The 16,517-nt window shown below is 44.9% G+C and overlaps 1 protein-coding gene across 5 annotated transcripts in view; it reads right to left on the reverse strand.

Moving 5' to 3' along the window:
* Positions 1-16,517, reverse strand: part of DNMBP (dynamin binding protein) — a 120,448-nt gene that overhangs the window by 90,295 nt on the left and 13,636 nt on the right. For 3 of the 5 annotated variants that reach the window (XM_035026996.1, XM_035026987.1, XM_035026961.1), the window contains exon 1: positions 4,320-4,422. The exons of 1 other annotated variant lie outside the window; for it this stretch is intronic. The gene's annotated coding sequence lies outside the window, so the exon portion shown is untranslated. Of the gene's footprint in view, positions 1-4,319; positions 4,423-5,478; positions 5,624-16,517 lie in introns of those variants that run through there. One more of the 5 variants, XM_035026970.1, reaches the window with a different exon arrangement.

The raw sequence follows: 16,517 nt of genomic DNA on the forward strand, positions 1-16,517 counted from the left end.
TACTCAAGCTATTTTGGATTATAATTATAACCTTAAAAATCATACATGAATGGTTTGAATTGATACAGAAATACATTGTATTTGAGAGTAGTTACAAGTGCATGATATTCTATGATGGAGTCTTGGTAACATGTCACAAGACTTTTTCTATAGCTCATTACTCCTTAATAAGGTCTAATAAACAATTGGAAACTATGTAGCTAAAGCATTAATCGAAATAAAGGTATCTGTGTGTGTGTGTGTATTATACACATGTATGCATGTGTATATACATGCCATTTTTAAAAAGCATGCATCTACAAGTAAAAGCATGTATCAGTTATCTGTTGTTATAGTAATGCTGTGTAATAAATTACTGCAAAACTCAAAAAAAAAAAAACAAAAGAAATCTTTCAGACTCCTTCTATGTTAAAAAAGAATTCGAATGGCCTATGATAAATACAAAATTAAAATTGTTTCCTTCCCCAAAGTTTCCAAGTTTCCTAACAACAAAAGCTACTTTGGTTGCCAGCTCTGTTGATGAGTAACAGCTCTTCATCCTTTTTCAAGCAGGAAGAGAAAATTCAGGGATCAGCAGAGTACTAAAGGGATCAGCAGAGAATATTCACGAAACAGTGTTTTTGTTCCCATGACCTGACAACCTGACTGAAAAGACCTGACTACCTCTTGATTTGGAGTGATTCAGCTAAAGGCATGTCCGAGTCAAGTTTTCAGGTCATCTGAAGCTGTTTACTTTTAGAACCTCTTCGTATGCAATCCCCTGGCCTCCCCGTAGAAATATTCCAAGCTACTTAGAATCTTAAAATTCTAGAGCTCCAAGGGACCTGGTCGTCCTACAGATGAGGAAACTAAGGCCCCAAGAAGAGTTACGGCTTAGGGTCACACCGCTAGGACGAAAGGGAAGGTCTTCCTGACTCTGTGCCCAGCAGCCAGAGTGACCCTGTCAAACTTAAGTCATCATGAGCAACTCGGTTCACAACCCTCTAATGTCTTCTTCCCCCTCACTCAGAGTAAAGGTCAAAGTCCTTACAATGGCCTACACTGATGCGCCCCTTCCCACTCCCACCGCCTCTCCCCTGCTGCCACCTCGCCCTCGCCCTCCTTGGCACTGCCTGGCCGCTAGGACCTCGCCAGCCCTCACACATGCCAAACAGGCTCAGCACCCGGGCCTGGAACTTGCTCATCCCTCTGTCCCCCCACCCTCACGGTCTCAATTCCTTCCAGGCCTAGATCAAAAGTGATCTTAGCAGAGGCCTTCTCTGACCACTTCGTATAATAAAGTCAATCCTGCCCACCCCCCCACCCCCACACACATACTCACCCTTTCCCACTTACACCTCTTTAAAGTTCTCCGTAGCTCGATGAGCATGGGACAGTCAATCCATTCACAGTTTCATTTGTCTGCCTCTAGCCCACTACAATGCTATGGCCCCGCGGTGGGGCTTTGTCTGTTTCATTCACAGCTGTATCCCCAGCCCCCAGAATAGTGCCTGGTAGACACAGGTGCTTAATGACTATGTGGTGAATGAACAAATCAGAACTGCAGACTTCAGCCCCCTAGCACAATGCCCTATTTGCTCTGCAGTGCTGCCTCCCTTCCTGGGTAAACCCTAACATCTAAAAATAAAAGAATACATTTTAGCTACTCTATGTTTATTTTATCTCCTCTGGCTGACTTTTAGAGCAACAAGGATAAAGCACCCAACCAAAAGTTAACACTTTTGGTTTGTTTAAGGCCTCCTTCATCATAGAGCTGTTCTGTGATCTGATTTTATGGCTATTACTTTAGGTTTCCGCCTTTCTAGACGAGAGGCTGATAGTAATTTTTTTTAAGTAAGCGCTACGCCCAACATGGGGCTTGAACTCACAATCCTGAGATCAAGAGTCGCACGCTCAACCGACTGAGCCAGCCAGATGCCCCTAGTATCTCAGAATTAACACCTGACCCACAAGACTATGTTATCCAATCTTGAAAATTAGTTTATCCAGGTGTTTTCCTAAGCTGAGCATAAGAAACTATTTAATATTAATTGGATTGTTGTTGTGAAACTTTTCAAACGTAACTCTGAATTTTCAGGATGCTTTAGCTAAAACCCAAGCACAGTTGAGAAATTCAGAGCAGATAACCCTTTAACAATGCTATGCTGTAGGTAATACACTGACTTTAGAAACAATAATAAACCTAGAAAATGATTCAAGCCTTATACCTGGCAATAGTAGGCAAGTCTCCATTTGCGTTCTATTGTAGTTGCTTTTATTATTTGGAAAATTCCAATATAAAAAGTATCTGTAATTTCAAAAATCACTGAAGTATCTGAAATGTGAAAAACAGCTTTTTGCTTATTTTAGCCCAACACTGTAAAGTGGGAGGGTTGAGAACAATAACACACTTGAAGATTCCCTAGGCATCCTGCAGGAAGGATTTCCTTCTGAGGCAGAGATAAGTGAGTTTGCTGGCTCTGGAGCCTTCCTATATTGCAGCCTCCAAGTACATGAAAGATAAAAATCTAAGCACAGTCCACTTAACCCTTTTTCAGAACCAGAGCTTCATGGAGTCACACTGTGTTCTAAAAATGAACACCCACCCTTAGTTTTTAGGAGATCGTGAACAGTGACTGAAGAATTATGATTTGTCATATTCTTCAGGGGGAGAAAAAGTAGCTTGCAGGAGGCTCTGAATTGCAATGTGGCTGAAAGAGGAACGGGAAAGGGTCTTTGCAGGAAAGAGGGCCACTCCGAAAGAGCCAGAAAAAAAACAAGAAGTGGGGAAAGGCTCTGCTTTGGGGCCACAAGACAAAATAAATAACTTGCACATATTTGGACTGTCTATAAAGATTATTATATCTCAGCCGAATATACACACACTATGAGTATATAAAAGACATCTTATCACATTTCCTGAGGCAGAATGTTCTCAGCTTATTGCAAAGATTATCTGTACACCCCACACACCCCATTCCTAGGTCAGATTTTAGCTATCCTCACAAAGCACTCCATCCCAATCTCTGAATTTAAGTGAATTTAACACTGATGTAATTTGAAAAATCACTTTTCACTTAGGCCAACGCTGATGATATGACTTGTTCTATTAAAACTTTTTGTCACAATGAGTGACATATGTTTCAAATTAACATTTGAAAGAGTTCAAAGGGGGCTAGAGATCCTTTAATTCAATAATTTAGAGAAAAGCAGGTGCTGAGGAATAAACTTGCTCATCACCTGGAGTCTATTCCTGTTGCTAGGGTAATAAATGCAACACTAAGAAAGCACACCTGTATGCTGCCAGGTACTTCAGTCTGCCAAATACAGCCAGGGATTAATCAGTCCCACTCTCCCCCTGGAACTCAGCTATGCAAACAATCGGAGCTAGACTATGCCCAAGCCCTAACCATTAAGCCCCATATCACAGCATCACTAATTAGGAAAAGAAAGTCTTTCAACACAAGATGTGCACATTACTGTAAAATAGGCAAGTTACCAATATAACAGAACAACAGTGCGAGAGCCCTTCATCGCTGCATAAATGAAACAGACAATAAAGGATGAGATTGCATTTAAAGGGGGGGGGGCTGCATTTAAAAATTAACTCTACACCCCAAGCATTCTCCACAGCGCCTCATCTGCAGCAGACCTGGCCAGTTTGTAACCCCAGTATTCCCCTATGCAACTGACAGCACCGTCACCCTCTTCAAGGTTAAGTGCTTTGAGAAACTGATGCCTGGTGGACATCAATCCCTGTGGCAGGAATGCAGGTGTCCGTGGGTAACAGCAAAACTCCAGCATAACCAAACTTGCATCTCTAGCCAAACAGGTCTTACTTACTCTTGCTTCGGAAATCATCCCTCCCTGCCTCCCTGACACAGAATCACGGACTCCTAGACCGACTGGATGTGACTTAGAGCAAGCCAGAATATTTCTTCATCTGTAAAATAGGGGGGCTGGGCTATGCTGGATTCTTTTCCAGCTCTCAAATTCCGCCTCGTTGCCCGAGTGGCAGGGCGGTGCAGTAAAAAGAGCCCGGGGCTTGACACCCTTTAAGAAGCCCACGTCCGCATCCCCCTGGCTGCTGGCCGCCCGGCCTCCCCCCCCTCCCCCCCCCGGCGGGGGCCTCACAGGGCCGGACCTGAGCCGGGCTCCGAGGAGGGCCGGCGCCCCGCACCCCCTGCCCGGGGGGCTCCCGGCCGGGGCAGCGGCCGCCACGGGGCAGGGGTGGCGCAGGCCCGGCCGCGCGGCGCGTCCCTCTGGGCGCGGGTCCCCTCCGCCCGCCGCCCCGGGTCCGCGACCCGAGCTCCCCCGCCCGGCCCCGCCCGGCCCCTGACCTGCTCGCCGTCGCCCAGCGGTCCCTCGACGCGGCGGGCTAGCTGCGGCCGCCCGTCCCGGGCCGCTGTCACCTCCGGCCCTGGAAGCGGCGGGCGGGCCGATCCGGGGTGACTCAGCGCAGCCGCCCCGCCTCTCGCCTCCCGCCTCCCGCCTCCCGCCCAGGCTTCCGCCTCTCGCGGCCGCGCGGCCCGGGGGCGCCTCGGTCCCCGCGCGCCCCCCTCCGCGCGCCCGCCCCGCGCTCGCGCCCCCTGCCGGCCCTCCGGCCGCGCGGCGTCAGAGGGGGCGGCGCTCCGAGGGCCTCTGGCGGGGGAAACCGAGGCACGGCCCGGGCGGCCCGGCGCCCGCCGCTGCCGGGCGTGGGGCCCTGCGTGCGGCTCGGGCTCCGAGCGCGTCCCTGGCCCCACCCGGCCCTCCAGCCTAGAGAACAGGCGCGATTCCACTGAGAGGAGGCCGCTCCGTTCCCGTCCGCCTGTGGTGCGCTCCTCGTCCTCCCCGAGGCGGGGTTCCTCTCGCCGCGCAGAGCTGCCCTTCGCTCTGGCCGTCGCACTTCTTTCCCTGACGAGTCTCTCGGGGCCGCTCGGAGAATTTAAAGAAGGCAGGAACCGGGCAGGGCTGAGAGGAGGCTTTTAACTTGTCCGTGAACCCTCGCGGGAGTCCCTTTGTGTCTTAAAGGCCGCAGAGTCACTCTGCGGGCATGTTGTCTGACTTTGGGTGCCTCGAGTTTCTGGGATCTACCCAGGAGACTGCGAAGAAATCCAACACGTCTCTCCCTGTGAACGCATCACCGAGAAACCTCTATTTCAAACATGTTCACGGGGTTTCCTTTCTCCTTCCCTTGTGGTAAAATACACGTAACGTAAAACTTGACTTAGTTTTAACCATTTTTAAGTGTATGATTCTGTAGCATTAAGTACATTCACACTGTTGTGCAATCATCACCACCCCACATCCCCACAGCCTTTTCATCTCCCCAAACCCAAACCTTATTCATCAAACACTAACTCCTCATTTCTCTCCATCCAGCCCCTGGCAACCTCCATTCCACTTTCTGTGTCTATGAATTTAACTGCTCCAGACCCCTCCTCTTAGTGGAATCATATATTTGTCCTTTTGTGACTAGCCTATTCACTTAGCATAGTGTCTTCAAGGTTCACCCACCTTGCACCGTGTGGCAGAATAGTATTCCCTTGTACGATACAACCTTCTGTTTATCCATTCCTGTCCGTGGACTTGTTCCATCCAAGGTTTGCTTCTACTTTTTGACTGTTGTGAATCATGCTGCTATGAACATGGATGTACAAATATCTGTCTGAAACCCTGCTTCCAGTTCTTTTGAGTATATGCCCAGAAATAGAATTGCGGGATCACGTGGTAATTCTAGGTTTCATTTTTTGAGGAACGGCCATACGATTCTCCTCCTTTGCCTTTTTGCTGCATATGAACATTGTGGGCAGAAAGCTCTCTGGTAAAATATCAATATTCTGGGGTTTTTTTTTTTTAAGATTTTATTTATTTGAGAGCGAGAATGAGAGAGAGAGAGAGAGAGCATGAGAGGGGGGAGGGTCAGAGGGAGAAGCAGACTCCCTGCCGAGCAGGGAGCCCGATGCGGGACTCGATCCTGGGACTCCAGGATCATGACCTGAGCTGAAGGCAGTCACTTAACCAACTGAGCCACCCAGGCGCCCCAATATTCTGGGTTTTGACAAAATTGTTAACAAATGCTTCATTTGTCTGTAAAACAGTGAATTTTCTTCCTAAGAATAAGTAATTGACATTGCAAATTTATTGCCTTTATTTTTGAAGATACTGTTACTATTCCGTTAACCACAATTTTGTGTTTTCCACATATACTTTCTAATGTTTCTTGGACAGAGTCAAGTATGTCATACGAAATCAGGATTAAATAGAAATTGAGCATTTAATTTTAAAATTTTTATTTTATTTATGTATTTATTTTTTTTATTTTAAAGATTTTATTTATTTATTTGAGAGAGAGCACATGAGAGCAGGGAGGGTCAGAGGGAGAAGCAGACTCCCTGCCGAGCAGGGAGCCCGATGCGGGACTCGATCCGGGGACTCCAGGATCATGACCTGAGCCGAAGGCAGTCGCCCAACCAACTGAGCCACCCAGGCGCCCTATTTATGTATTTATTTATTTGAGAGAGAAAGAGAGCCTGCACATGCAGGGGCAGGGGCAGGAGCAGCAGGGGAGGGAGAGTGGAGAGGGAGAGAGAGAGCTTGAGCAGATTCTGCCAGAGAGCGAGCCCCAGGAGGGGCTTGATTTCACCACCAAGATCATGACCCAAGGGGAATCCAAGAGTGGGTCGCTTAACAAACTGAGCCACCCAGGTGCCCCTCAAGCATTTCATTTTTTTTTTTTTTAAGATTTATTTATTTCAGAGAGAGAGAGAGTGCAGGGGCAGAGGGAGAGGGAGAGTGAGAGGGAGAGAGAGTCTGATGTAGGCTCCATGAAGCATGGAGCCCAGAGCCCACCCAGGGCTGGATCCCAGGACCCCAGGTCACCACCTGAGCAGAAACCAAAAGTCGGAAGCCCAACCAACTGCACCACCCAGGTGCCCCAAGCATTTCATTTAAGAAAGAAGATAATTTTGAGTGTCTTAACATACACTCAAATCAATCTGAACTTTTTTTTAAGATTTTATTTTTTTATTTGAGAGAGAGAGAGAGAGAGAGCACAAGTGGGGGAGGGCAGGGTTAGGGAGGGCTGAGGGAGAGAGAGAGAAGCAGACTCCCTGCTAAGCAGGGAGCTCAGTGGTGGGTGGAGTGAGATGGGGGGGGGGAGCAGATTTCCATCCCAGGACCCTGGGATCATGACCTGAGCCAGAGGCAGACACTTAACCAACTGAGCCACCCAGATGCCCCTGAACGTTTTTTCTTTTAGCTGGAACAATTTCAGAAGGATCTGTTGACTGAATCTGAATCTTTGGAGGAAGCTTCCTTACTGAGTACACTGAAGTTTAAGAACCACTACCCTAGGGCATTGCAAAGATTCTAAATCATTAAGGGTAAAATAATATTTTTTCACTCATCGACCAAGATTCACTATATATTTGTGATGGACAGGCATTGCGCTCTATGTTTGGGATTCAGCCTGAATAAGACAGACAACCAGACTCCTGCCCTCATGGAGCTCACATTCTAGAGTGTGGTGACAAACAATACATAAATAAACAAATGATAAACCAAATAATGACAGGGTGTGGTGAACGCTGTGAAGGAAATAAACTAGGTGGCGTGATAGATTAAATCATAGAGAATGAAGCCCTAGTGCCACTGTATTGTAATGAATTAACTTCTCTCCTGTGCAACAAGGAGTGGTACAAGTTATATACAGTTTTTGAGGGAACTGGGAAAATAATTTCTGTGTTCTGTGGTTGAGATGAGGATCTGGTCTGATAAGGTGCTAGGTAAGCGGTGGGAAGCTTCTTTGAATATAGTAGTGGTCAGGGAAGTCCCTGGGGATGTAACATTTGCTTGCAATCTAAAGGATGAGAAAATCAGATATTTAAGAGCTGAGGAAGTGACTTTCAGGTAGGAGAAACAGAAGGTGCAAGATCCTTGAAGTGGAAAACAACTTGGTAAGTTTCAGAATCAGAGAAGGAGCCGCCACAAGCAAGAGAGCAAGTATTATGGCATGAAACTGGAAAACAGACAGGGATGAAGATCATCCTGGTCCTGGTGGGTCTTAGTAAAGAATTTAAATTTCATTTTCAATGTATTGATACATTATAAAATATCCTAAATTTTAAGAGACTAGAATGAAAAGGATCAATGTAGACAAATGTGTGTGGAACTTTTTTGTTAGCAATAATGACAATATCCATGTGTGTAATATTAAAATAAAAAAGCTTGACTAGGGGGCGCCTGGGTGGCTCAGTCAGTTAGGTGTCTGCCTTCAGCTCAGGTTGTGATCCCTGCTCAGTGGGGAGCCTGCTTTTCGCTCTGCCTCTCCCCCTGCTTGTGCTCTCTCTCTCTGAAATAAATAAAATCTTAAAAATAAATAAATACATAAATACATAAATAAAAAGAAAAGGCTTGACTGGCTTTTTTCCTGGATAATCCTTAAAAGCAAAACAGAGAATGATTCAATTGCTGCACATTTTGGTTAATCTCATTGATCAAAACTATTCAGTTGTGTCATTTTGTTTTGTCTTGTCTTGTTTTGTTTTGTGTCGTTTAGAGAGGGGTGGAGAGAGAGAATATTAAACAGGCTCCATGCCCAGCACGGAGCCCAACATGGGGCTCGATCTTACAACCCTGAGATCATGACCTGAGCCAAAATCAAGAGTCAGACACTTAACCAACTGAACCACCCAGGTGCCCCTAGTTTTGTTGTTTTTTGATCTGTCATGTCTGAACATGAACCTGTCAAGACCTACAGCATCTGAAGTATCTGTTACTGCTGTGATGGACTGTATCACTAACAGTTTGGCATGGCTCAGCCCCAAATCAAAGCCAACTCCCCCTGGCTTCCCTCTGGAATGTGTCACATCCCAGACGCAAGCTGTTGCTAGTGATGGCAAGCTGATGAAAGCAGCAAGCTGCTGAAACTAAACTAAGTTGGCCTTACTCATGGTGCAAGTCATCTGTTCATCTTTGAATAGCCAGGGGTCCAGCACTAAAAAAAAAAAAAGTGCAAATAAAATAATATATTCCTATTCCTATTATTAAAGATGATGTAGTTTTTGAATGTTGGTGAAGTCGTGAGCCAACGGCCAAGAAGGAATTCCTGAGACGTCTTTGGTGCAGAAAGCACCAATATATATTGATTTTATTAAAGCACGGGGACAGGACCAGTGGGAAGAAAGAGAAGCTGCACTGGGGTCATGGGGAGTGACCCATTATATACTTTCAAGCTGGGAGGGGGTTAGGGGTAATAGAAGCCTCCCAAGTATTTTGGAAACAAGGTTTCCAGGATCCTGAGGGGGCTAGCTAGTGTTAGGAAAAGGTCATTTATTACTGTTTACTAAAAACTCAGTCATGATGCTCTTCAGATGTCTATCAGTGGGTCATAAGCTTGGAGGATGATTGCTAACATGTATCTTGGGGGGTAGAGATAAAGTTTCCAAAGGAATTTCTTTTTAAAGATTTTATTTGACAGAGAGAGGGGGCAGGAGGGAGCACGAGCAGGGGCCAGCATCAGGCAGTGGGAGAAGGAGAAGCAGGCTCCCCTCTGAGCAGAGAGCTCCAACGATGAGGGGCTCGATCCCAGGACCCCAGATCATGACCTAAGCCGAAGGCAGATGCTTCACCAATGAGCCACCCAGGCACCCCAAAGGAATTTTTTATGTTAAAGTAGGCTTACAGGATCCTGGGGATTGGGCTAAGATTGCCTTTTGCCCTTAGCAAAGTATTAACATCGAGGCAGCTGAGTTCCTAGAGGAATGTCATTCTGCCTGTTTCAAGGACTTGTCAGTGGGCTATAAGCAGTAAGGAAATTTAATAATTTTTCTTCTGCCTTTGTTTCCCACATCTAAGATGTGTTTTAATGTCTTCAAGAGAGAATATAGAAGGCATAGATTTGCATTCTAAGATGTCAGGGAAGGAAGAAACATCACTTGGAAATATTATTAATCTTTCATCAAAATGGTGCCAGAATGCGCCAGGACTCAGGTTGGATGGAGGAAGGAAGGGCTGGGGAGGTGTGCTCTCTTGGAGGAGTCGGGCTGATTCTGGAGGCAGGGCATCTGTCTAGTGCTAGGACCCGGCCAATTCCTATAAGAAGACATCAGAGGCCATTTGTTTCAATTTAGGCATAGACCCCAGTGGGTAAGAGTAAAGCCAATCCCTGGTTTGTTCTTCCTAGAAGAGAAAGACCTTGTAAGGAAACTTCTGAGTTCTAAGAAAAGACCTTATCATGTTTATCTTCAGGGCTCTTCTTATATATTGATACAGTGTTCCCTACCGGCTCCTTCTCTTCCTATCTATTTGCAAAAGCTTGAAATTGGTTTAATGAGGAATAAAGAATCCTTTATAATTGGAAGTAAAAATCAAATAGGTAAACAAGTCTACCTTAAAATATAAGTACCTAGTTGAGGTAATACTTTGGGAAAAAACTCATTCTTTTGTGTATCCATCAAGATATATCTAAGTGATATTATTCTATCTTTTACTATTTTCATGAGAAGACAAGAAAGAAGGTATCTGCGGATCTGGAAGGAGAGAGTGGAAGGAAAAGGGAAGCTGAAAAACTGAAGACAATTTTATTTTATTATTTTTTAAAGATTTATTTATTTATTTATGTGAGAGAGAGAGTGTTGGGGGGGGCACAGGGAGAGGGAAAGAGAATCTCAAGCAGCCTCCCTGCTGAGCATGGAGCCTGACGGGGGTGGGGGGGCCTCCATCTCAGGACCCTGAGATCAAGACTTGAGCAGAAATCAAGAGTCGGACACTTAATTGACTGAGCCACCCAGGTGCCCCATGAAGACAATTTTATAGTAAATGTTTATTGAGACTTGGCCTTCAGTTAAGAGCTTATCATATGTTATCTTTTTTTTTCTTCTATTGGTTGGAAAAATATTTATCACCCTAAGAAATAGATTCTACATTTGAATAGAATCATAATTTTTACAAAGTATTTTATAAATTTATAAATCATCTTTCTTTTCTTTTCCTGTTTGTCTACATTAATGAAGCAAGATAACCAAGCTTACCTTTTCCTTTTCCAAATAATATTGGTTGTTCTTCCTAGCACATGTCATGACAACAATCCAGCCAGGTAGTTATTGTAATCCTTAGCTTGTAAATGAGGCACCAGGCTCTGTGAGGTTGAGCAGCTTGCTTGCCTAGGGCTTCCCACACTTCCCACAATTTAATTGTTCCTATGCCACTCTTTGCTGTAATCTGGTACTTTCAAAAAACCATCATCATAATTCTTGACGAAATGGCATCCTGCCTCGATATTTTTTTAATGTTTTTATTTAAATTTACTCACTTTGGGGGCACCTGGATGGCTCAGTCATTAAGTGTCTGCCTTCAGCTCAGGTCATGATCCCAGGGTCCTGGGATGGGGCCCCGCGTTGGGCTCCCTGCTCTGCAGGAAGCCTGCTTCTTCCTCTCCCACCCCCCTGCTTATGTTCCTGCTCTCACTGTCTCTCTCTCTCTGTCAAATGAATAAATAAAATCTTTAAAAAATAATAATAAATTTACTCACTTTGTTTTTTAAGGGAAACTTTGCAGCACTCCTATAAATGCAAAGCCAGTATAGATTGTAATTCATTGAAGGCAATCTTTAAAATAAATACAGTGGAAATAAAACTGTTAGTAAATTCTAATTCTGAGCTTGAGGTCTACTCTGCGTTTGTTAAAAAATGAAACTAGCCGGTGTTAGAAAGTTAGGACTAAACAGAAACTATGCGCTTGACATATTCAGAAGGATCTAAAGAAATTGATAAGAGAACAACTTTTTCACTAAGTGATTTTTTACCAAGTGATTATTGGGTGAGAGCATAACCCAAAATTGGCTCCTGCACCACCTGAAGTATCCTGAAGAACATCTTGAGTACTACCCATGATTCTTTACCCATACCTTGGGAAATACCTCATTTGCCCAATAAAACAGCTTGTAAAGGACAAAGCTAGGATTCAAACCACCATCTGCCAGTATCAAAGTCTTTCCATTGTGCAATGTGGGCTCCCCACGCAACTGATTTCAAAACTTTGCTCTGAATTGGCCATGTTTGTCTTCCCTTAGCAATATTTTATCCTGGTGTGTCCATGAGGCTTAGTGATGTCATGACCTTCAATGTCTTTCCTGAAAATGTGCCAGGAACTGTATACCACACTCCAGAGGAAGCCTGACCCCTGTGGGGTCTGGTGGGACTGTGCTCTTTTGATGTAATGCTGTGCTTTTTCTAGCATAGTCTGGGAATGCATTGCCTGTTTAAGCAGCTGGGCCACGTTGCTGTTTCTTATTGTACTGTGGTCAAGTTCACATTCCCCCACACTCCTACCCCCTGTATGATAATTATCTGTTTGAATTAGTGTACAGTGTTTCACAGGAAAGAGACATCTGGCTTCATACTAAGTCAGGCCTACATTAGCCAAAGTAGGGGACTGAATGACAACGTGGATTATGATTCTTTGGCCTTTGACAGGACAGACCTCAATTGCGTCACACACTATTGTAAAACCTCTCACTCTCACAGGTGGTGAGTTCACTGAAGGCAGGGACTATGAATTTATCTTTGTATCCTTATTGCCTATCAGAGTGCCTGGCATAGAGGTGTACTTAATAAATGTGTGTTCAATGATTGAATTCCCTTGACTGGAGAGTCATAGTAAAATTAAAATGATTCTTGAATTTAATAAAATTGCAATGCTCTTTTGTTGTTTTTGTCTATAATCATTGCTTCTTCTTTATTTGAAACAGTTTTTTTTATTTAAAAAAAAATAGGAACCAACTCTCCTATACAGTTCACACTTGAATGACATGCGTTTGAACTGCATGGGTCCACTTAACATGCAGATTTTTTGGATAAATACAGTATAGTACTGTAAATGTATTTTCTCTTCCTTATGGTTTTCTTTTTTTTTCTTTTCTTTTAATTTTATTTATTTGTTTGAGAGAGTGTGTGAGAGAGAGCACGAGCCAGGGGAGGAGCAGAGGGAGAGGGAGAAGCAGGCTCCCTGGGAGCCTGATGCAGGGCTCAATCTCAGAACTCTGAGATCATGACCTGAGCCGAAGGTAGACGCTTAACCGACTGAGCCACCCAGGCATTGCTTCCTTATGATTTTCTTAATAACATTTTCTTTTCTCTGGCTTATTTTATTGTGAGAATGCAGTATATAGTATATATAACATACAAAATATGTGTTAATTGACTATGACTATTATGTCATAATATAACTATTTTATTGGTCAACAGTAGGCTATTAGTAGTCAAGCTTTTGGGAAGTCCAAAGTTATACACGATTTTCAATTGCACAGGGCAGGGGGGTTGGCACCCCAAGTCCCCATGTTGTTCAAGGGTCAACTGTACTATAAGTCACCCTTAGCCCCCTCTGCCTTCCAGGAGTTGGGCATATGACCCCAGACTGACCAATCGGAGTCACTACGATAGTTTTAGAGACAGGCACATAACCCAATTTGTGCTATTGAGAGTCAGGCCCATGAATCAATTGTTTGTTGTTAGGCTGGTAAAATATAAGCTTGAAGCTGCTGATGGACATCTGGTACCCTCATGGCAAGAGCCCATGTGAGAATGAAGTCACCACTGAAGATAATGAAATCAAGAAATGGAGAAAGAGTCCAGACCACATAATTGGGGCACCTGGATCCAGACATGCCTGAACACTCCTCTCATAAATTTTTAGTTATTTGAGCCACTAATGTCCCACCTTTAAACTACTGGTTCAGGGATGCCTGGGTGGCTCAGTTGCTTAGCATCTGCCTTTGGCTCAGGTCACGATCCCAGGGTTCTGGAATCAAGTCCCATATCGGGCTCCTTGCTCAGCGGGGAGCCTGCTTTTCCCTCTGCCTGCCGCTTCCCCTGCTTCTGCGCTCTCTCTCTCTTTCTGACAAATAAATACATAAAATCTTTAAAAATAAATAAATAAACTACTGGTTCACAAATGGCAGCCCGAGATAAAACGTTTACTGTTCCCTAGCAAAGTGAGAAAAATAATTTGATTTATAAGACCCTTTATCCTGACATACCTTTCCTAATTTTTGGCATTAAAACATTTACGAATTGATGGCCATAACAGATAGCAATTGTATTTTTCTAATTGTCCTTAATAGAAAATGAGAATGGTAGTGGGCCCTTTATCTCTCCTTCGTCTTGGTCTGCTCCAGCTGCTATAACAAATTACTATAGGCTTAAACAACAAATGCTTATTTCTCACAGCTCTGGAGGTTGGGAAGTCTGCCATCAGCATGTCAGCCTGGCCGATTCCGGTGAGAACTTGCTTCCTGGCTGGTAAATGGCCTCGTTCTTGTTGTAGGCTCACATGGCAGAGAGAGAGAAAAGGTAGCTCTCTTCCTCTTCTCTTAAGGACATGAATCCCACGGTGGGGGCTCCACTCTCATGACCTAATTACCTCCTACAGGCTCCACCTCCAAGTGCCATCACATTACAGCTTCACATTCAGAATCTGAATTCTGGGGAGGACACAAACCTTCAGTCCATAGCATCCTCCATTTAAAAATGGTTTTTTTGGGCGCCTGGGTGGCTCAGTTGGTTAAGCGACTGCCTTCGGCTCAGGTCATGATCCTGGAGTCCCGGGATCGAGTCCCACATCGGGGGGGGGGTCCCCGCTCAGCGGGGGGTCTGCTTCTCCCTCTGATCCCCTTCCCTCTCGTGCTCTCTGTCTCTCATTCTCTCTCTCAAATAAATAAATAAAATCTTTTAAAAAAAATTTAAAAAAATGTTTTTTTTTTTTAATCAGCCTATGAAATAAAAGTCTGCTATAAACTACAGCGTGTAAAATACAATATTTGGATATACAATAAAAAGTGTGGTCCTTCTATTTCTTAGTTTATTTATACTTCATCTGAGTCCAGAAAGCATTAAGGAAACTCACTTGACTCCTTTGATCTAATGCCCAGGAAGGACTCTTCATTCCAAAGGCCTCACATGGGACTCTCTCAAAGCAAGTCGAAGAGGCCTTTCGTCCCTCCTCCTGGGGGGTAGACATGGATCCAAGTGATGATTTCATTTGCCTCTTCCCTGGGACTGTGCAACGGGAAGCAGCGTGTCAGCAGCAAAAGCCCCACCCGACGGCTTCTCCTTGGCGCTTGTCACCTGTTCTGTAATGGCTCCAGGGCCCCCTCTTCTGAGTGATGCTGCATCCCTTGTGCTCCAAGGCCTTGATACGGTGAGGGTGAAGGGGCTCAGGGAATGGTGGAAGGTGAAGAGAATGAAGGTAGCAGAAGGAAAGATCCATGAGGGGAAGGAAAGTGGGGCAACACATTCAGAGAGGGCAGGAATGAGAAAAAGAAAAAGCCTTTATAAATAGTGGAATTTAACTTCTGGGAGGAGAGAGAGAATTGATGTTTGCTTAGGCATTTGCCCAGGGGGAATGTTTACTCATGGTTTAACGGCCAGAATGAGCTTAGTATTAAAGTAGAAATGAAGGGGCGCCTGGGTGGCTCAGTCGTTAAGCGTCTGCCTTCAGCTCAGGTCATGATCCCAGAGTCCTGGGATCAAGCCCCGCATCGGGCTCCCTGCTGAGCGGGGAGCCCGCTCCTCCCTCTCCCTCGCTCCCCCTGCTTGTGTTCCTGCTCTCGCTATCTCTCTCTCTGTCAAATAAATGAATAAAATCTTTAAAAAAATAAAGTAGAAATGAAGTAATATTCCAGAACGGAGGTGGGCATGATAGTGTCATGCCGGGTGTGTGCTGAGAATGTATGTCTTAGACAAATCATAATACCACATATGTGAAGAGGAGGCTCTGGACACATGAACTTTGATGTCTGATGGCAGATTTGTCCCAAGCCATGCTGTCCCACTTTCTTGATCCTTGTTTTTGAGATGGCTGGTTTGGGGTGGGGTGTTCCCTGTGGCCACGGAAAAAGTGAATCTTATTGGTTCACTTATGACTAGACTCAGTGTGGTTTGGATGCTATGCCGTGTCTTGGACCTATGCTGGGTTAGGCTTCTAGCAAGTTAGATCATAGATTGGGAAGCTAAACACACACACACACACACACACACACAAGTGCACACATCCTTAGAAAGAGATGCAGCTAGGACAAGCCAGGCTCTTTCCTGCCACAGGGTCCTTGAGCTTGCTCTTCCTTCTGCCTGAAACTCTTATTCCTATTCTCTGTAAGCCTTCCTTTTTCTTATCCTTTACACATCACCTCTTAAGAGAAGTCGTCCGTAACCATCCTATCTCAGATAGGCACCCCCCTCACCCCCCCACCCCCGCATTCCCTCTCTCGGCACCTTCTCAGACACGAGTTTTTTTATATGCTTATTAACTTGTTTTGTTGTCTCTTCCTCTACATCCCTCTAACTCCGAAAAAGGAGGAACCACGTCTCTCTGGTTCACCCACTGCTTCCCCTACTCTTAACACAGGGTCTGATTCATAAATGGGACCCAACGCTTGTCAGGTGACCAAATCAATACATTAACTGCTATGACTTCATATCCTGGATCTTTAACAGATAAAAACTTGACACTACCGTATTGGGATATAATTGTTGTAGAATAAGATCTCAAACTGTTTG

Source organism: Mirounga leonina, unplaced genomic scaffold, assembly GCF_011800145.1.
Source record: "Mirounga leonina isolate KUSES-001 unplaced genomic scaffold, KU_Mleo_1.0 Mir_114, whole genome shotgun sequence".
NCBI classification, from domain to species: Eukaryota; Metazoa; Chordata; class Mammalia; order Carnivora; family Phocidae; genus Mirounga; species Mirounga leonina.